This window comes from Triturus cristatus, chromosome 3_1 (genome assembly GCF_964204655.1).
Source record: "Triturus cristatus chromosome 3_1, aTriCri1.1, whole genome shotgun sequence".
NCBI lineage: Eukaryota > Metazoa > Chordata > Amphibia > Caudata > Salamandridae > Triturus > Triturus cristatus.
Window position 1 is genome coordinate 129,654,339 of NC_140583.1, and position 17,998 is coordinate 129,672,336.

Genomic DNA, 17,998 nt, shown 5'->3' on the forward strand with positions numbered 1-17,998 from the left:
ACTATCAGTGCAGAAATCAAGCAATAATAAAAGCAAAATGTTCCATAAACACCGGAAAAACACTGTTTCTGTTGTTTTTAATGGCATGAAAATGTGTAACCACTGATAACCACTTTTTTTTTAAGGTATTGAAATCACTTGAAAACACTGAAAAAACCCCACCAGAATTTACCAAAAATAGAAACTGAAAACAGGAAAGTCTATGCATATTACATAAATAAAACACTGTTGTTTTGCTCATCTCTAAATTAGACAGGCAGTGCTACCAAGTGGCAGACTGTCATAAGTGCTGGTGTTTAAAATTAAGTGCTGGTGCCTAGCAATGGAAACCACCGGCTCAACTTAAGAACTGCGGAAGATGAATCTGCTGATTTAAGCTCCCTGAGCAGCACAACAAGCTCTCAAATGTCAAACCTTTGCTGTAGTTTCACCCACACTTTCAAGGCACTACTTAACACTGGCCCAGCATACCTTAGCAATTGCATCTGCTTTCACAAACCTTCCAGACACCTCCGCTCGTCCGAACTCCTACCTGCACAAATCCAATAGATACGGAAAACCAGATCTGGCAGTCGAGCCTTCTCCTACATCGTATCTAAAGCATGGAACGATCTGCTGCTACACATAAGTGCCTCGTCCTCACTGCTTGAATTTTTCAAGAAGCTGACTTTTTAAGCAGTCCCAGTAGGCCCTAGTAGTGCCGAGGCTCACCCCGGCTTCGCACCAGGATACCCTCCAAGGTGATGGTGCACTCTACAAATCTGCATAACATAACATAATGTAATGTGCTTGAGAAGTATGGTTGAAAGAGATGTGTGTGCTGATCACGTGATGCAAATACATTTGACCCTTTTGGAACATGAAACTTCCATGGTCACCTCAACATATCGTTGGTTCCACCAGCCACCAAGCAAGTCTTGGTGACGTGCACACATTGAAACACCTAATTTAAATACACAATATTGCTAGTGTATCATGGTGATACACACACCATTCTTTATTGATATGAGACTTCTCTGTGGTGTGCACACCGCTTGACACTTGTGCCCATTGGCTTGTCATCCGGTGACACGCACACCAAGGATTCCTATTGAATATTTATAGAGCGATGAGCACACCTGAAAACAGAAGTTATTCTTATGTGTGACTCCATTGACTCTACCTGCCATATTCTACGTATCCATTGATTCTACTGGCTATATTCTCCACATTAATCCTTGCATTCACTGTGACAATTTATCCTTAGACTATAAAATACATTATTGTCAACATTATTCCACATCTACCATTTCTTCAAACTCCTAGTGAACTTGCCATGGATTGAGATATATGGTACCCACGTATTTTTAACACTGGGGTAATGGACGGAGGCGAAATTTACATGATGGTCAAAACGCTCAAGATCTCATAATGGCAAATCAATAGTTTAAAGAGAAAAACAATGTAAAGCAGTCACTTGTGTGCAACTGTGTTTTTGAGTGAGGGTTGGCCTGAAGAGGGGAGCATCTTTGGAAAATTAAAAAAAAATCAGGTAGTACTTGTATATGAAGAATTCTTAGGCGAGGGGACACATTTGCATAATATGAAAATGTTCATGTTAGCTCATATTAGGCATTCAGGCATGTTTATGACTAAATGTTAGCCCTACTACTGGTGGCCTAAAATGGATACGGTAAAAGACTATTAGGTAAAACAAATCTATCTACAATATCTACTTATCCATGGAGCAGGTTGCTTCATAAATCTACTTGTTCCGTACCAAAATCTACTTGTCTTTTTGGTGCCATGTAGTGCAGCAACAAATTATGGCAGCAATCTCATTATATACGAGCTGGTGAGCAGTCTATATATCGACTTTTTAATATCGAGGGACATAAATATCGAGTCAAAAATATCGAATGTACAAAATATCGAAATAGATAATATCGATGTGAAAAATATCGTTTTTTTTTTACTTATATGTCGATGTAAGTAATATCGTTAGTAATAATATCGACATGTGAAAATATCGTCATTGTGTGTTTAGTAAATATTTTGAAGTTGCTTGTATAAATAGTTAAAATGTATATAATATGAGAAATATTTATATTGTTTTAGGGGCGGGATGTTGGGTTATAGGGGATAAGGGTGGGGAGTGTTTTAAAAAAGTTAATTTATTTTTTTAATATAGTGTAATATTAAATTAGTAAATTTTATTTAAAATGTGAAATGTATATTTAATTTTAGGAGCGGGATGTTGGTTTATAGGGGATGAGGGTGGGAAGTTTTTTAAAAATGTTGATATATTGTTTAATTAAAATAATTTTAGGAGCGGGATGTTGGTTTATAGGGGATAAGGGTGGGAAGTGTTTTAAAAATGTTTATATATTTGTTAATTTTTTGAATTTTTTTTTAAAAAATTGTAAATTAAATTTAGAATTTTAAAATTTTTTTTAGGAGCGGTTGGTTTATAGGGGATAAGGGTGGGAAGTGTATTAAAAATGTTTATATATTGTTTAAATTTAAAAAAAATTTATTTAGAAATTGGAAAATAAATTTAGAATTTTAGAAATATTTTTAGGAGTGGGATGTTGGTTTATAGGGGATAAGGGTGGGAAGTGTTTTAAAAATGTTTATATATTGTTTAATTTAAAAAAAAAAATTATTTAGAAATTGTAAATTAAATGTAGAATTTTAAAAATAATTTTAGGAGCGGGATGTTGGTTTATAGGGGATAAGGGTGGGAAGTGTTTTAAAAATGTATATATTTGTTAATTTTTTTACATTTTTTTTTAGAAATTGTAAATTAAATTTAGAATTTTAAAAAAAAATTTAGGAGCGGGATGTTGGTTTATAGGGGATAAGGGTGGGAAGTGTATTAAAAATGTTTATATATTGTTTAATTTTAAAATAAAATTAATTGAGGAATTGTAAATTACATGTAGAATTTTACAAATAATTTTAGGAGCGGGATGTTGGTTTATAGGGGATAAAGGTGGGAAGTGTTTTAAAAATGTTTATATATTTGTTAATTTTTAAAAATATTTATTTTGAAATTGTAAATTCAATTTATAATTTTACACAAATTTTTTGGAGTGGGATGTTGGTTTATAGGGGATAAGGGTGGGAAGTGTTTTTAAAATGTTTATATATTTGTTAAATTTTTATTAAAAATATGTATAAATTGTAAATTAAATTTTGATTTTTACTAATATATTTCGGAGCGGGATGTTGGTTGATAGGGGATAAGGGTGGGAAGTGTTTTAAAAATGTTTATATATTTGTTAATTTAAACAAAAAAATAAATTAGAAATTGTAAAATAAATTAATAATTTTATTAATAATTTTAGGAGTGGGATGTTGTTTAATAGGGGATAAGGGTGGGAAGTGTTTTAAAAATGTTTATATATTTGTTAATTTTGTAATAAAATAATTTAGAAATTGTAACTTTAATTTAGAATTTTACAAATAATTTTAGGAGCGGAATGTGGGGTTATAGGGGATAAGGGTGGGAAGTTAATTTAAAATGTTTATATATTTTTTAATTAAAAAATTTCTTTTACATTAGAACATTTAAATATATTATAGAATTTAACAAATCCCATAATTAAATATAGATTTCAGTCAGGATAGTAAATTAATTAAGTTCATTGTCCAGCACTTATCTTAATTAAATATAGACTGGAGTGGGAATAGTAAATTAATTAAGTTCATTGTCCAGCACTTACTGTAATTTTATATAGTTTGGAGTGAGAATAGAAAATTAATTTAGTTCAGTGTCCAGCACTTATCTTAATTAAATATAGATTGGAGTGGGAATAGTAAATAAATTAAGTTCACTGTCCAGCACCTACTCTAATGTAATATAGGTTGGAGTGAGAATAGTAAATTAATTAAGTTCAGTGTCCAGCACTTATCTTAATTAAATATAGACTGGAGTGGGAATAGTAAATTAATTCAGTTCAGTGTCCAGCACATACTCTAATTAAATATAGGTTGGAGTGAGAATAGTAAATTTATTAAGTTCAGTGTCCAGCACTTATCTTAATTTAATATAGACTGGAGTGGGAATAGTAAATTATTTTAGTTCAGTGTCCAGCACCTACCCTAATTTAATATAGGTTGGAGTGAGAATAGTAAATTAATTAAGTTCACTGTCCAGCACTTATCTTAATTAAATATAGACTGGAGTGGGAATAGTAAATTAATTAAGTTTATTGTCCAGCACCTACTGTAATTTAATATAGTTTGAAGTGAGAATAGTTAATTAATTACGTTCAGTGTCCAGCACTTATCTTAATTAAATATAGATTGGAGTGGGAATAGTAAATTAATTAAGTTCAGTGTCCAGCACATACTATAATTAAATATAGGTTGGAGTGAGAATAGGAAATTAATTAAGTTCAGTGTCCAGCACTTATTTTAATTTTATATAGACTGGAGTGGGAATAGTAAATTAATTTAGTTCAGTGTCGGGGAGGAGCCTAGTGCGCAACCAAGATGGCCGCGTAGGTGCGAGGCTCCCGAGGACCTCCGCGACCTCCTACGTTTATCCTGTCTTCATCCTGCATCGGTTGAGGGGACTGTGTCGGTGAGCCTGAGCCGAGGTGGTACCCGTTTCCCGTTCTCGAATCGGACCTCGGGTGCCGGAGTGAGCACCGATTGAAGTTTGCGGCCTCCTTCGCTCCTGACCCCGGACTCGCGTTTGGGGGCGACCCGGTGGCAAAGTGAACAACAACGGCGGGCTGGGCCTGGCGAGTCGCGTACCCCGCACTTTCACTTTCACTTTCGCGCCCCCTTGCCGTCTTTGCAAGTGGGATCGCGGCGCTCTTGGTGTTGAGGTGGCCTCGCTGGGTGACCCAGCCTGCCTGCCTGCTGTGGCCCGCTCCGCCGTCCTGGGGTGACCCCCCGGACCCCGTGGCCTTGATTGCTTGCCCTTTACTGCGTGGCTGGTGAGGGGGTGAGACCCGCGACGATGGCCACGAAACAAGATGGCGATCGGTCGAAGGCCAAGTCGACCCGGCGTGGCACCGCACATCAGGCCAACATCATGGACCGCTACACCCTCCCGAAGGGATCTCCCGGTGGACCGCACAAGTCCTCTGAGTGCCCTCCGGATGCCCCGGATTTGCCCACAGAGTTGACTCTGCAAGACGTCATGGGCGCCATTGCTGAGATGAAGGCCTCGGTGGGCCAGCAGTTTGACACCTTAGCCCACAAAATCGACGCGATCCTAGTGGATGTCAACCTGGTGAGGGCTGATCTCTCCAAAACCAACGACCGGGTCGATTCTTTGGCCCACACCGCGTCGGGCCTCACGACTGAGGTGGCGGCCCTCCAAACGGAGGTGCGCCGACTTCGTCAGGCGAGTGTGCTTATGGATCGGCGCCTGGAAGATTCCGAGAGTCGGGCCCGGAGGAATAACATCCGCATCATCGGAGTACCCGAGGGACGGGAGGAAGCGGCGGCGGATCTTTTTGTGGAGGACCTGATCGTTACCCATCTCCAGCCTAGGGGACTGAGTAAATTCTTTGCAGTGGAGAGGGCCCACAGAGTTCCCGGGGGAAGGCCGAAGGTCGGAGCCCCTCCGCGGCCTCTCATTGCCCGGATTTTTAACTTTCGGGACAGGGACGCGATCTTGCAAGCCTCCAGACTGCAAGGGCCGATGAAGCTGGAAAATATGGAGGTGAACTTTTATCCCGATTTCACTCAAGCGGTCCAGAAACAGAGACTGAGATTCCTGGGTGTTAAGCGCCGGCTCCGGGACATGAACTTAAAATACGCCATGCTCTTCCCGGCCAAGCTGCGGGAAGAGGTGGATGGTCGCACGCACTTTTTTGATCGTCCCGAGGTGGCCGGGGACTGGCTGGACACTCTGTCTGGGGGTAGTGCTCGGGACGGTGGGGGGGGCGGCGGGAGGAGACGGCCCACTGGATCGGGACTGAGGGGTGGATATTGGACCTCACTCTGGACGATTATGATGCCACTTTCGACCAAAGCTTCTGTCTTTGTTCTTTCCCCTCTTCTGGAGGTTGTGTGGGGTCTAGAAGGGGTGCTCTTTCCTCCTCTAGGGGGTCTAGTTAGTTTCACTATATAGGGGCGACAGGCACACTGCAAGTTGGGGGGGCTGTCTGGGCTCATGCAGGGGTGCAGGGAGGGGGGAGTTTTGTTGGGGTGGGTGGGTTGGGGTGGGGTGTTGTTCGTTTCTACCACAAGGCAAAAACATCGTTGTATCATTTCTAAAGTGCTCTCTGGGGGACGAGTGATGGCTTCTGTTTATGATGGGGGGTAGGGGACTGAGCTTGTTGTCCTGGAATGTTAATGGATTGGGGGACAGGATAAAACGAGGTGTGGTCCTGCAGTTCTTGAAGCGAATCTCGCCCGATATAGTTTTTCTGCAGGAGACACACCTCATTGGCAACTCCTTTTGTGCTATGAATAGACGGGGCTACCGCCTTGTGGCCCATTCGAGCTTCACGTCTGGTTCAAGGGGTGTGGGCATTATGGTTAAGAACTCGCTCCCTTTGGAGATTGATGAGGTGCACCATGATGACAGGGGACGTTACACGGTTTTGGTGGGTAGAATGGAGGGCAGAGTGGTTGTTTTTGTGTCTGTCTATGTCCCGCCGGGGCTGCAGACGACCACCTTTGCGGATCTGGGGCGCCTTCTCCTTGGCCTTCCGGAGGGGATTCTAGTGGTGGGGGGGGGACTTTAATGCTGTGGTTTCCGGAACTGTGGATCGTCACCCCCCTAGGGATCTCCCCCGTGCCCAGGCCTGGTTGTCTGGCCTCTTGGATACCTTGGGGCTGGTGGATTGTTGGCGTTTGAAACATCCCACGCAGCTGCAGTACACCTTCCATTCAGGGGCTCATGGTAGTCTCTCACGGCTAGATTATGTCCTGGTTCCGGCGGCACACGTTGGGAGGATAGGGGAGGTGCGCCATTTGGCACAGGGTATTTCGGACCACTCTCCACTCTTGTTGCACTTTGATATTCTTCCGAGGGGAGAGGGTAGGGTGGTCCCGATTAATCCCTGGTACCTGCGTGACCCCACCATTCGCACAGAGCTGGTTAAATCCCTTAAGCGTTACTTTGACGAGAATGTGGGGTCTGTGTCATCAGCGATCTCATTGTGGGAGGCGTTCAAGACGGTACTCAGGGGAGAGGCCTTGTCCCTTATTTCCCATTCACGGAGGCGCGAGCGGGAGGAGGTGACCCGTATTGAAGCGGAGATAACCGAGTTGGAGGGTGATCTAGAATATGGGGTGACGGATGACAAATTACATGTTCTTCGACTCAAGCAATCGGCTTATAAGGCCCTCGTCACGGAGGCGGCCAGGGGCCTCAGTAGAGAGCAACAGGGGAGATTGTATGATGTGGGTGATAAGGCTGGTAAATTGATTGCATGGTTGGACAAAAAGGAGAGAGCGAGTCGAGTTGTCCCGTTGATTGAGAAACAGAATGGTGTGTGTGTCACTGAACCAGAAGAAATTGTCGCCTGCTTTGCAGACTATTTCCGTGGGGTGTATTCCCCGGTGTCCTCCCGCTCTGAAGAGGATTCCCACGCCCTGCTCAGGGATATCGCGCTGCCTTCCCTTTCGGAGGAGGACAGAGTGTCGTTGGACACTGCTCCAACTTCCGAAGAAATTGCCCTCGCCATACGATCGGTCGCTACCGGCAAGGCCATGGGCCCTAATGGTCTTCCCATCGAGTTGTATAAGTTGCGACCGGATACGCTGGCGCCACATCTCCGTGCTATGTTCCTCGCGGCCCACTCGGCGGGTTCCCTCCCGCTAGACCAGCGTCTAGCTACTATCGTGGTTATCCATAAGGAGGGGAGGCCACGGGACCGGGTCACATCCTATCGGCTTATTTCGTTATTGAATGCAGAGCCCAAAATCCTCGCCAAGGTGTTGGCCAATCGGCTGGTCGGCGTAGTGTGTGACTTGATTCACCAGGATCAGTCCGGCTTCATCCCTCATCGCAATACAGCGCTTAACCTGCGGCGTTTGCATGGGGTGCTCGCACGTGTCCCGTTCATACGTGAGCCGGCCATTTTGGCGTCCTTGGATGCCACTATGGCGTTTGACACGCTTGAATGGCCCTATATTTGGGCGACGCTCGCGAAGTTTGGGTTCGGCCCAGGATTCATCAGTTGGGTAAAATTGTTGTACTCGGGCCCGCTGGCGCAGGTCGTGGTCAATGGTAGAGTGTCGGCCTCGTTCGAGCTGGGCAGGGGCACGCGGCAGGGCTGCCCGTTATCACCGCTCCTTTTCGCGCTCGCTTTGGAGCCCCTGGCGGAGTGGCTGCGGTGGGAACCTTCTATTCGTGGTCTCCGCTGGACCCCCGAGTATGAGGACCGCGTATCTCTATATGCTGACGATATCCTCCTGTACCTGGCTTCCCCACGTAAATCACTGATAGTGCTGGTTAATGTATTGCATTCATTTGGCCTTAACTCCGGCCTTATCATCAATTGGGCTAAATCGTGCGTCTATGTTCTCTCTGGGGAGGACCCTATCCTTCCGCGGGGCTGTCCTATCCAGATCGCCCCGCAGGGATTTTGGTACCTGGGTGTCTTCATTACCCTGGACGCGGAGGCCCGATATAGTCAGAACTTGCTTCCCCCCTCCAGCGCCTGAAGGAGGATGTTGCGCGTTGGAGGCGCTTGCTGCTCTCGCCGCTCGGCCGGGCGGCATTGTTTAATATTATGTCGCTGCCGCGTTTCCTGTACGCTCTGCAGAACACAATGGACGTCGTCCCGGCGCGCTACTTTCGCGAGGTGGAGAGTTTGCAGCGCCGACTGCTCTGGGAGGGTAGACCGCGTATCGCCTTGGCGAAGCTGACGCTCCCGTGGTATGATGGGGGGATCGCCCTCCCGGATATCAAACGGTATTATTGGGCCTCCCAGCTGGCTGCGATTAATCACGGCCTGTACGGGCCCGCTCTAAACCCGGCTTTTGAAATGGATAAGATTTTACTGCCGGGTGGTGATTATAACCGAGCGCTGTACTCCGGCTCGCTTAACGCACGTTTGACGGGCCCCACTCGTGTCATGGTACGAGTGTGGCACGCGGCTAATGTGGCGCTGGGGTGGAAAGGTCGTTTGACCCGGGCGTCGCCACTATACGCATCTGAGCAGTTGGGCTCCCTGTGGACCTCGAAGGGCTTTGAAAAGTGGGACATGATAGGCATCAGCAGGGTGGGTGATTCAAAACGTTCGAGATGCTACGGACAGAATTCCAGTTGCAGGACAGGGAGTACTTTCGGTATATGCAGATCCATCATGCGCTATGCTCCGTATTCCCGGACGTTGCCTCCATCCCGGAGTATTCCCCTCTGGAGGATAGAGTGCTAGATGGACATGTACCGGACAGCACGATTTCATTGATCTATAAAAAACTTATCAATGACCGCTCGGGACTGCTGACTAACCTTCGTGAGGCATGGTTGGCCGATGGATTGGAGCTGGATGACGAGGACTGGGTATCGGCGGTGGCCTCCCCGAAAGAGGTGGCCATATCGGCCCGCCTTCGCTTCGTCCAGCTCAAGGTACTCCATAGGGTTTATGTCACGGGGCCAAGGCTACTGCGTATGGGATATGCTGTGGACGGGCTGTGTAAGCGTGGGTGTGGTTCTTTGGGGACCTTTTTCCATATTTTGTGGGAATGCCCGGAGGTGGAGCGATTCTGGCGTGGTGTGCATGAGGTCCTGCGGGTGGTTACGCGTGTGTCGCTGCTGCCCGAAGCGAGGAGATGCCTGTTGAACGTGTGGGAGCCAACCGATTATTCGGTACCACAGACACGGTGGGTGACTCTGGGATATATGGTGGCCAAACGCGACTTAGCTCAACTGTGGGGTTCCCAGAGGTCCCCGACTGTCTCGGCATGGAAGGACAACATGGATTGGTGCATGTTTCGGGAAAAAGTGGTGTATGTTGCGAGAAGTAAGCCTGGGACATGGGTGAACGTATGGGGCCCCTGGAACGCCTACCGCGGGGGAATCTGTACCCCGCCGTTATTGCCCGATCCGTCACCGGCCCCGTCCCCTTAGCCAGTCTATCTCCCCGGTCCCGGGCACTGAGTCCACCTAATCCCAGTCTTGCCCTTTTTCCCCCCTTGCTACTCCTATGGATTGGTAGGGTCCCCCCGCTAGGGGAGCACATGCTGCTGTTTCCGATTGTGGGTTGCCTTGTGGATTTGTTCTTGTGCTGTTATTTATATTAAAATGAAACCGTTATGTGTGCTCGGATGGTGTGGCTACCACCGCTTTTACCTCCTGTGCATTTCCCTTCGCCGCGGCATGGGCGCTATTGTTTGTATCCAATGCTCCTCTTGCTTGCTAGCGGCCGGCCTGAAGGTTGTAGGCCCATCTCTGTATATTTTTTTAATTTTGTAATAAACGGTTTCAAAAAAAAAAAAAAAAAAAAATTTAGTTCAGTGTCCAGCACCTACCCTAATTTAATATAGGTTGGAGTGAGAATAGTAAATTAATTAAGTTCACTGTCCAGCACTTATCTTAATTAAATATAGAGTGGAGTGGGAATAGTAAATCAATTAAGTTCATTGTCCAGCACCTACTGTAATTTAATATAGTTTGGAGTGAGAATAGTAAATTAATTAAGTTCAGTGTCCAGCACTTATCTTAATTAAATATAGATTGGAGTGGAAATAGTAAATTAATTCAGTTCAGTGTCCAGCACATACTATAATTAAATATAGGTTGGAGTGAGAATAGGAAATTAATTAAGTTCAGTGTCCAGCACTTATTTTAAATTAATATAGACTGGAGTGGGAATAGTAAATTAATTTAGTTCAGTGTCCAGCACATACCCTAATTTAATATAGGTTGGAGTGAGAATAGTAAATTAATTAAGTTCAGTGTCCAGCAGTTTTCTTAATTAAATATAGAGTGGAGTGGGAATAGTAAATTAATTAAGTTCAGTATCCAGCACCTACTCTAATTTAATATAGGTTGGAGTGAGAATAGTAAATTAATTATGTTCAGTGTCCAGCACTTATCTTAATTAAATATAGACTAGAGTGGGAATAGTAAATTATTTAAGTTCAGTGTCCAGCATCTAACCTAATTAAATATAGATTGGACTGAGAATAGTAAATTAATTAAGTTCAGTGTCCAGCACTTATCTTAATTAAATATAGATTGGAGTGGGAATAGTAAATTAATTAAGTTCTGTGTCCAGCACATACTGTAATAAAATATAGGTTGGAGTGAGAATAGTAAATTAATTAAGTTCAGTGTCCAGCACTTATCTTAATTAAATATAGATTGGAGTGGGAAAAGTAAATTAATTAAGTTCTGTGTCCAGCACATACTGTAATAAAATATAGGTTGGAGTGAGAATAGTAAATTAATTAAGTTCAGTGTCCAGCACTTATCTTAATTAAATATAGACTGGAGTGGGAATAGTAAATTAATTAAGTTCATTGTCCAGCACCTACTGTAATTTAATATAGTTTGGAGTGAGAATAGTAAATTAATTAAGTTCTGTGTCCACCACATACTCTAATTAAATATAGGTTGGAGTGAGAATAGTAAATTAATTAAGTTCAGTGTCCAGCACTTATCTTAATTAAATATAGACTGGAGTGGGAATAGTAAATTGATTCTGTTCAGTGTCCAGCACATACTCTAATTAAATATAGGTTGGAGTGAGAATAGTAAATTAATTAAGTTCAGTGTCCAGCACTTATCTTAATTAAATATAGACTGGAGTGGGAATAGTTAATTAATTAAGTTCAGTGTCCAGCACCTACTCTAATGTAATATAGGTTGGAGTGAGAATAGTAAATTAATTAAGTTCAGTGTCCAGCAGTTATCTTAATTAAATATAGACTGGAGTGGGAATAGTAAATTGATTCTGTTCAGTGTCCAGCACATACTCTAATTAAATATAGGTTGGAGTGAGAATAGTAAATTAATTAAGTTCAGTGTCCAGCACTTATCTTAATTAAATATAGACTGGAGTGGGAATACTTAATTAATTAAGTTCAGTGTCCAGCACCTATTCTAATGTAATATAGGTTAGAGTGAGAATAGTAAATTAATTAAGTTCAGTGTCCAGCAGTTATCTTAATTAAATATAGACTGGAGTGGGAATAGTAAATTAATTAAGTTCAGTGTCCAGCACCTACTCTAATTAAATATAGGTTGGAGTGAGAATAGTAAATTTATTAAGTTCAGTGTCCAGCACTTATCTTTATTTAAGATAGACTGGAGTGGGAATAGTAAATTATTTTAGTTCAGTGTCCAGCACCTACCCTAATTTAATATAGGTTGGAGTGAGAATAGTAAATTAATTAAGTTCAGTGTCCAGCGCTTATCTTAATTAAATATAGACTGGAGTGGGAATAGTTAATTAATTAAGTTCAGTGTCCAGCACCTACTCTAATGTAATATAGGTTGGAGTGAGAATAGTAAATTAATTAAGTTCAGTGTCCAGCAGTTATCTTAATTAAATATAGACTGGAGTGGGAATAGTAAAGTAATTTAGTTCAGTGTCCAGCACATAGTCTAATTTAATATAGGTTGGAGTGAGAATAGTAAATTAATTAAGTTCAGTATGTAGTGGGAGTAGTATGTTAATTAAGTTTGGTAAATAGCAAATATTAGAATTAAATATAGAGTTGAATAGGAACAGTTAAATTAATTGGATTTAATTTACAAAAAATCTGTAGATTTTAGTTTTGGTTGGATAAAATATAGAAGTTATATCAGAATGCAAATTCAATTTTTTTTTAAAATAGTAGAAAGGAAAATAAGATTTATTTTATAGTTGTTGGAATGTATATTTATTAGAGAGAAAATTTAGTTTAATATTACGCATATTCTAATAATTAAATCATTGAAATAAACATGTAATAAAATAATTAATATTTAACAATTGTATTATAGTTATAATTTTTTGATAATGGATATATATTTGTTTAATTTATATTTTGGACATGAATATATGAACACACAAAATAATTAAAAATAAAATAATTAGATTTTTATAGCTGTATAATATTTATAAATTTATATTGTGTACTCTCAAAATTTTTAGACTTTATTAGAATTTATAAGAAATTGTATGTTTTGAAATATATGACTAATATAATTTAATTATTAATATTTATATTACATATTTAATATTGAAATTGTTTACATTTTAGAATATGTATTTTTTAAAAAAAAATTTGGTGTGTTGTAGATACAATTTATTAAATATATCATGTTCATCTATTTTTTTTGGTAATATATACTGTTTTATTGATATATTAATAAAAATATTTTATTTATTATATTTATTTTTATATGTTAAATAATTTTCACATTGATAAAAAAAATAGGTATTCTTTTTGAGTATTTTATTCTAATGTTTTACTAATTTTTAAAGTAATGTGTAATGTTAAATAAATAGTTAGGTCATTTATTGGTATTTTTTTAGTTGTTATGTTTGTTTCGGTCTTTTATTTTGTAACCGCTCGCTGTTGTTTTGGGTTATTTTGGTCGAATCCAGGTAGCGGTCGGGAGCTGTTTCGCGTTTGAGAAGGTAAGAGTTATTTTCTTTATTATTAAATAGTTTTAAGTGTTTTGTGGAAGTAGTAATGTTGTAATAAGTGTGTATTGATTGATGTTTTAGAAGTTAGGGTGTTAGTAATAGTTTGTATACGGTTTTATAATTTACGTTGTGTTCCGTGTTTGTGGCTTTGTTAGTGTTTTGTTATTTCGGTGTGTTAAAGTTTTATAGTGTTTGAATAACGTTTGTAGTGATGTTTTTAGGTGCGTTTTGCGTGTTTGTGGGTGGGTGGGAATGTTTGTTTCTCTTTTGTAGGTTTTACGGAGAAGATATTTTCGTCAGTTTCAAACAACTTATTTTTTTTAAAGGAAGTGTGTATTAGTTGTGTTTACTAATGTTTATTTTACACTTCCTTTATTGTTCGGGTTTCCAGGAGCGGTTATTTACCTTTTTAATATTTTTCGGGATTTTTATGGTTAATGGATAGTCGTTTTTTTCCGTAGACGTTGTTTTCGATAAACAGTTGTATTTTTACATTTTATTGGGATTTTTTTTTGGATACCTATGGATTTTGAACTACCTGGATTTATTTGGAAGGAATGTTATTATCCCATTGGAGCAACTACACAGGTAAGTTCATTTAAATATTTTTATTGTTGGTGGCCAAACCTTATATATTTAATATTGTTGTTGTGTACTTGGTTTGTTTAATTATGTTGTCTAAATATATGTCCATATAATTGATTTATATATTTTAGAACACATAATTAAATATGTGATATAATAAAGTGGTTTATTTATGTTGTGATAGTTGTTTTAGTAGAATTGTGGGTTAATATTTAGGAAAGGGTTTAGAAGAGAGTTTGAGCTATTATATTTAAGTACTCAAGTCCTCTTGTGGATGGGTATAGCTGTACCTGTTGTTGTAGGTAATTATACATTTGAGTAGTTTGTCTAGACTGTTTTGGTTTTAATTGTAGGACAGATTGTTGCATTCTTAATTCTTGGAAACTTTGTTCCTTTTGTATGGCAATTAGTGTTTTTGTAGTGTTGGAGTTGTTCTCCCAGTAGAAGTTAGGAATGCATTATGCCAGCCTTCGACGGCGTTGTTAGTTTTGGCTTGTTGGTTGAGTGTACTTACATATACATTCCACCAAGGTATTTGGAACTTTGGCTGACGTCTATGGCCTGATCTGTGTATTCTCCCCACCCAGGTATCCTCAAAATAATCTAAGAGGGGAGATAACTTTACTTCATTTTGTTTGTAGAATGGACTTTCTAATAAAAGATTGTAATGTTCTGCAACATCTGTGGTTGGTACATAAGCTAGGGCTGTTAGAAGTTTTATTTGATGTGCAAAACTTATGTTAGTGGCATATTCTACACTTAGTGAAGATTTTTGTAAATGTCTCCATATACATTGGTTTAGATGGAAGTAACATCCTTGGATAGCTGTATGGGGGTACAGTTTGAGAATGGAATTTATCATGGCTTGCTCAAAGTCTATGATAATTCTTTGAGGGTAAAAATCATTTGATTCTTGTTTTAGTTTTCCTAGCATTTCATTATATGTTGTGTTTTGTTTGTTAGGTAATAGTGCATAAATTAAAGGTATGGAAGTGTTGTGATATTGACCGTGTATTGTGTAAAGCTGGTAGAATGGTTTTGGGCATATTGTAAAGGTGCCATCCATCATCCATGTTTTGCATTGTTGCAGTTTAGTTATATTGTTTGCAGTAGCAAACATTATGATTCGTTTTTCTGTGCTTTTGTTATCAAAAAAAATAAAAGGTTCATTATTGTGGGTGATACTTAATTCTGGTGGAATGATGATCTCTTGAAAAGTTTTAGGGGATGGTATAGTTGTCGTGGTTGCTTTTTTGGTCCTAGCAATAGTTCTTTTTATAGAAGCAATTGATGGTAATTGGCCTCTTGCTTCTTTGGGCACTCTAGGTAATAGTTCTTTTAGGATTACACTTGTAGCAGTTTGTGAACCAGTGCTTAATTCTTTGATATTTTCAAGGGTTGATCTGACTTCTATTTCAGAGAGATTGGGTGGATGGTTATGCTCTCTTGTATATAGTACAGTTGTTTCTCTTGTTGTTGCTCGTCCGTAGCATTTGTTAGAATAATATTTAGTACACTTCCAGTTCACTTTTCGGTCCGTCTGCTTTTCTTGGGTGTATATGTAACCCATGTAACACAATAGGAATTTTCCTTTCTGCGAAGTTATAAATTGGGCTTCTTCTGTCATCGTGATGTGTTAGAAATCTGGAAAAAATGTATATTAAAATATATGCAATAGTACTTTATATATTTAAATGAAAATAGCAAAAAAGCATTTTTTTATATATACTTACCAAGTGTTTTTGGTTGTATTTAAATGAAGATGTTGTTTGTAGACAAAATGCTGTTTAGTTGATGTAGTCTCTGAAAGTTAAAGAAAATATATTGTTGTGGTTGGTTTAGTTTTTTAAGTGGGGTGGTCTTGCTGTTTGGTATAGACTATATTTTTTTTGTTGAAACGTATTTTATTGTTTTACAAATCAACAACTCAAAAAACATTCCCCCGCCTTCACCTGTCCCGGAAGTACCACACATTTATCATCAAGACCAATTATTCAGGAGAATGAACAACCTTCCCACCCAGTTCTCTACCCCCCCCCCCTCCTCCCCCACCACATGTCAATGTACCCCCGTCCCCTACCCCTCTTACTATGTGCCCCTCCTCCCTAATAAATAAGATGCAGTAGCCTAACCTCTCCCTAAGCAAACAGAGCCTACCCTCATGCCCAGTGGTATAGACTATAGATGTTAATTTATACAGGTTTTTAAAAATTTAATAAAGAGAACATGGATTTGTTTAGAGGTTTAGGATGTTTTGGGGTTTGAGTAGGATTTAATTAATATTTTATAAAGTATATTGATAGTATACTTACTTTTTAGTGAGTCTTTTCTGGCAATCTTCAATATTTTCTTTAGCTGTTTGGAGTTATATCTGTAGTGGAAACATAAAGAGATGGAATATATAAGTTAGTTATTTATTTGAGTAAAGATAAATTAGTGTTTTAGTTTAATTAGGCAGTTTAGTTAGAAAAGAATATTTACTTATGTTTTTAGAATAGTAGTAGGATGTAGGTTTCTTCTGTTTAGTAGAGTTTCTTCTTCGTTCAATGCTTTGGTTTAAGGCACAGTAGAAGACTTGTTTTAATTGGTTTATATAGTGGTTCGAAATTGTTTCTTGAATGTTATTGGTTGTTTTCTGTATGTGGCCTTTCTATTGGATGGTTTGAATTTTTTTTAGTTAGTTGGTTTCCTTTTATGGAAAATGCTAAGTAAGAGTATATTTAGTTTTAAAGGAGGAGAGTTTTAAATCATTATATATAAAAAGATTGTTTATAATGTGTAGTAATTTTATTTAAATGTGTTCGAAATGCCAATGTGATAATTATTTCAGTGTTTTTTTATTTTGTTGTTTAATATTGAGATCGCTATAAATGTTATGTTTATGTTTAAGTAGAATCTCATTTGAAAATGTATGTTTTGGGAAAATATTGTCTTTATGTTGTTGAAAGTATTGGTTTTATTAGTATTAGAATTGTCGATATATTTTAAAAAAACGATATTATTGATGTCTATATTTTGGTTATCGATATTTGTGACATGTGTCATATTTTTTAACTCATGTCGATATTTAGTATTGCGATATTTATGTGTGCGATATTTGTGTGATCTATATAATTGTATTACGATATTGTAGTGTCGATATTAGTGTAGTTTTTTAAATAAGTATACAATGTAGATATTTTTGATGTCGATATATTTGATGCGATATTTGTGTAGTTCGATAATGTGTCTGTTGATAATATGTCAGAGATCCATACGAGCTCTGATATAGCCTCTCTGATTAAGCCAGGACTCATACCATAGTAGTGTGAAATCCCCTTATGTTACCACTTTTCCACAGATCTACATACTGGTGCTGAAGGTAGTGGTAAGCAATAACTCCAGGGCTAGAATGCCCTTTTGAGTCTGCACAAACCTACTAACTTGCATGTTTTAAGGGGTTTCAACAACACTTCTCTAATCTTTTCCCATACTTAGAAATGTTGGAAATTTACTCCTGACAATGACAGACGTAAACCTTCTTCCAGAGTTGGGGAAAAAGTGGTTGGAGCGAAAGTGAACTTGCAAACACTCAGATTTTTGCATAAGCAAATCTACACATGCATATTTGCTCAGCTAAAATGCAGTTCTCAAATATTTTCTAGGAGTACTATGTCTTGTCCTCCTTATGCAAATTAGTCGAAATTTACAAAAACCGCATAGCTGCACTTAATTAAAGGACATATACCATGGGTGCACTATTGAGACTTTCTTTAATTATTGGGCATGTAATTTGGTTCTGGTGTTAACCATGACCTTTTGCGTTTATTAAAGTTCTATTTCTCTCTCTCTCTCTCTCTCTCTGTATCGGCTGGCTTCACTGTGAGTGA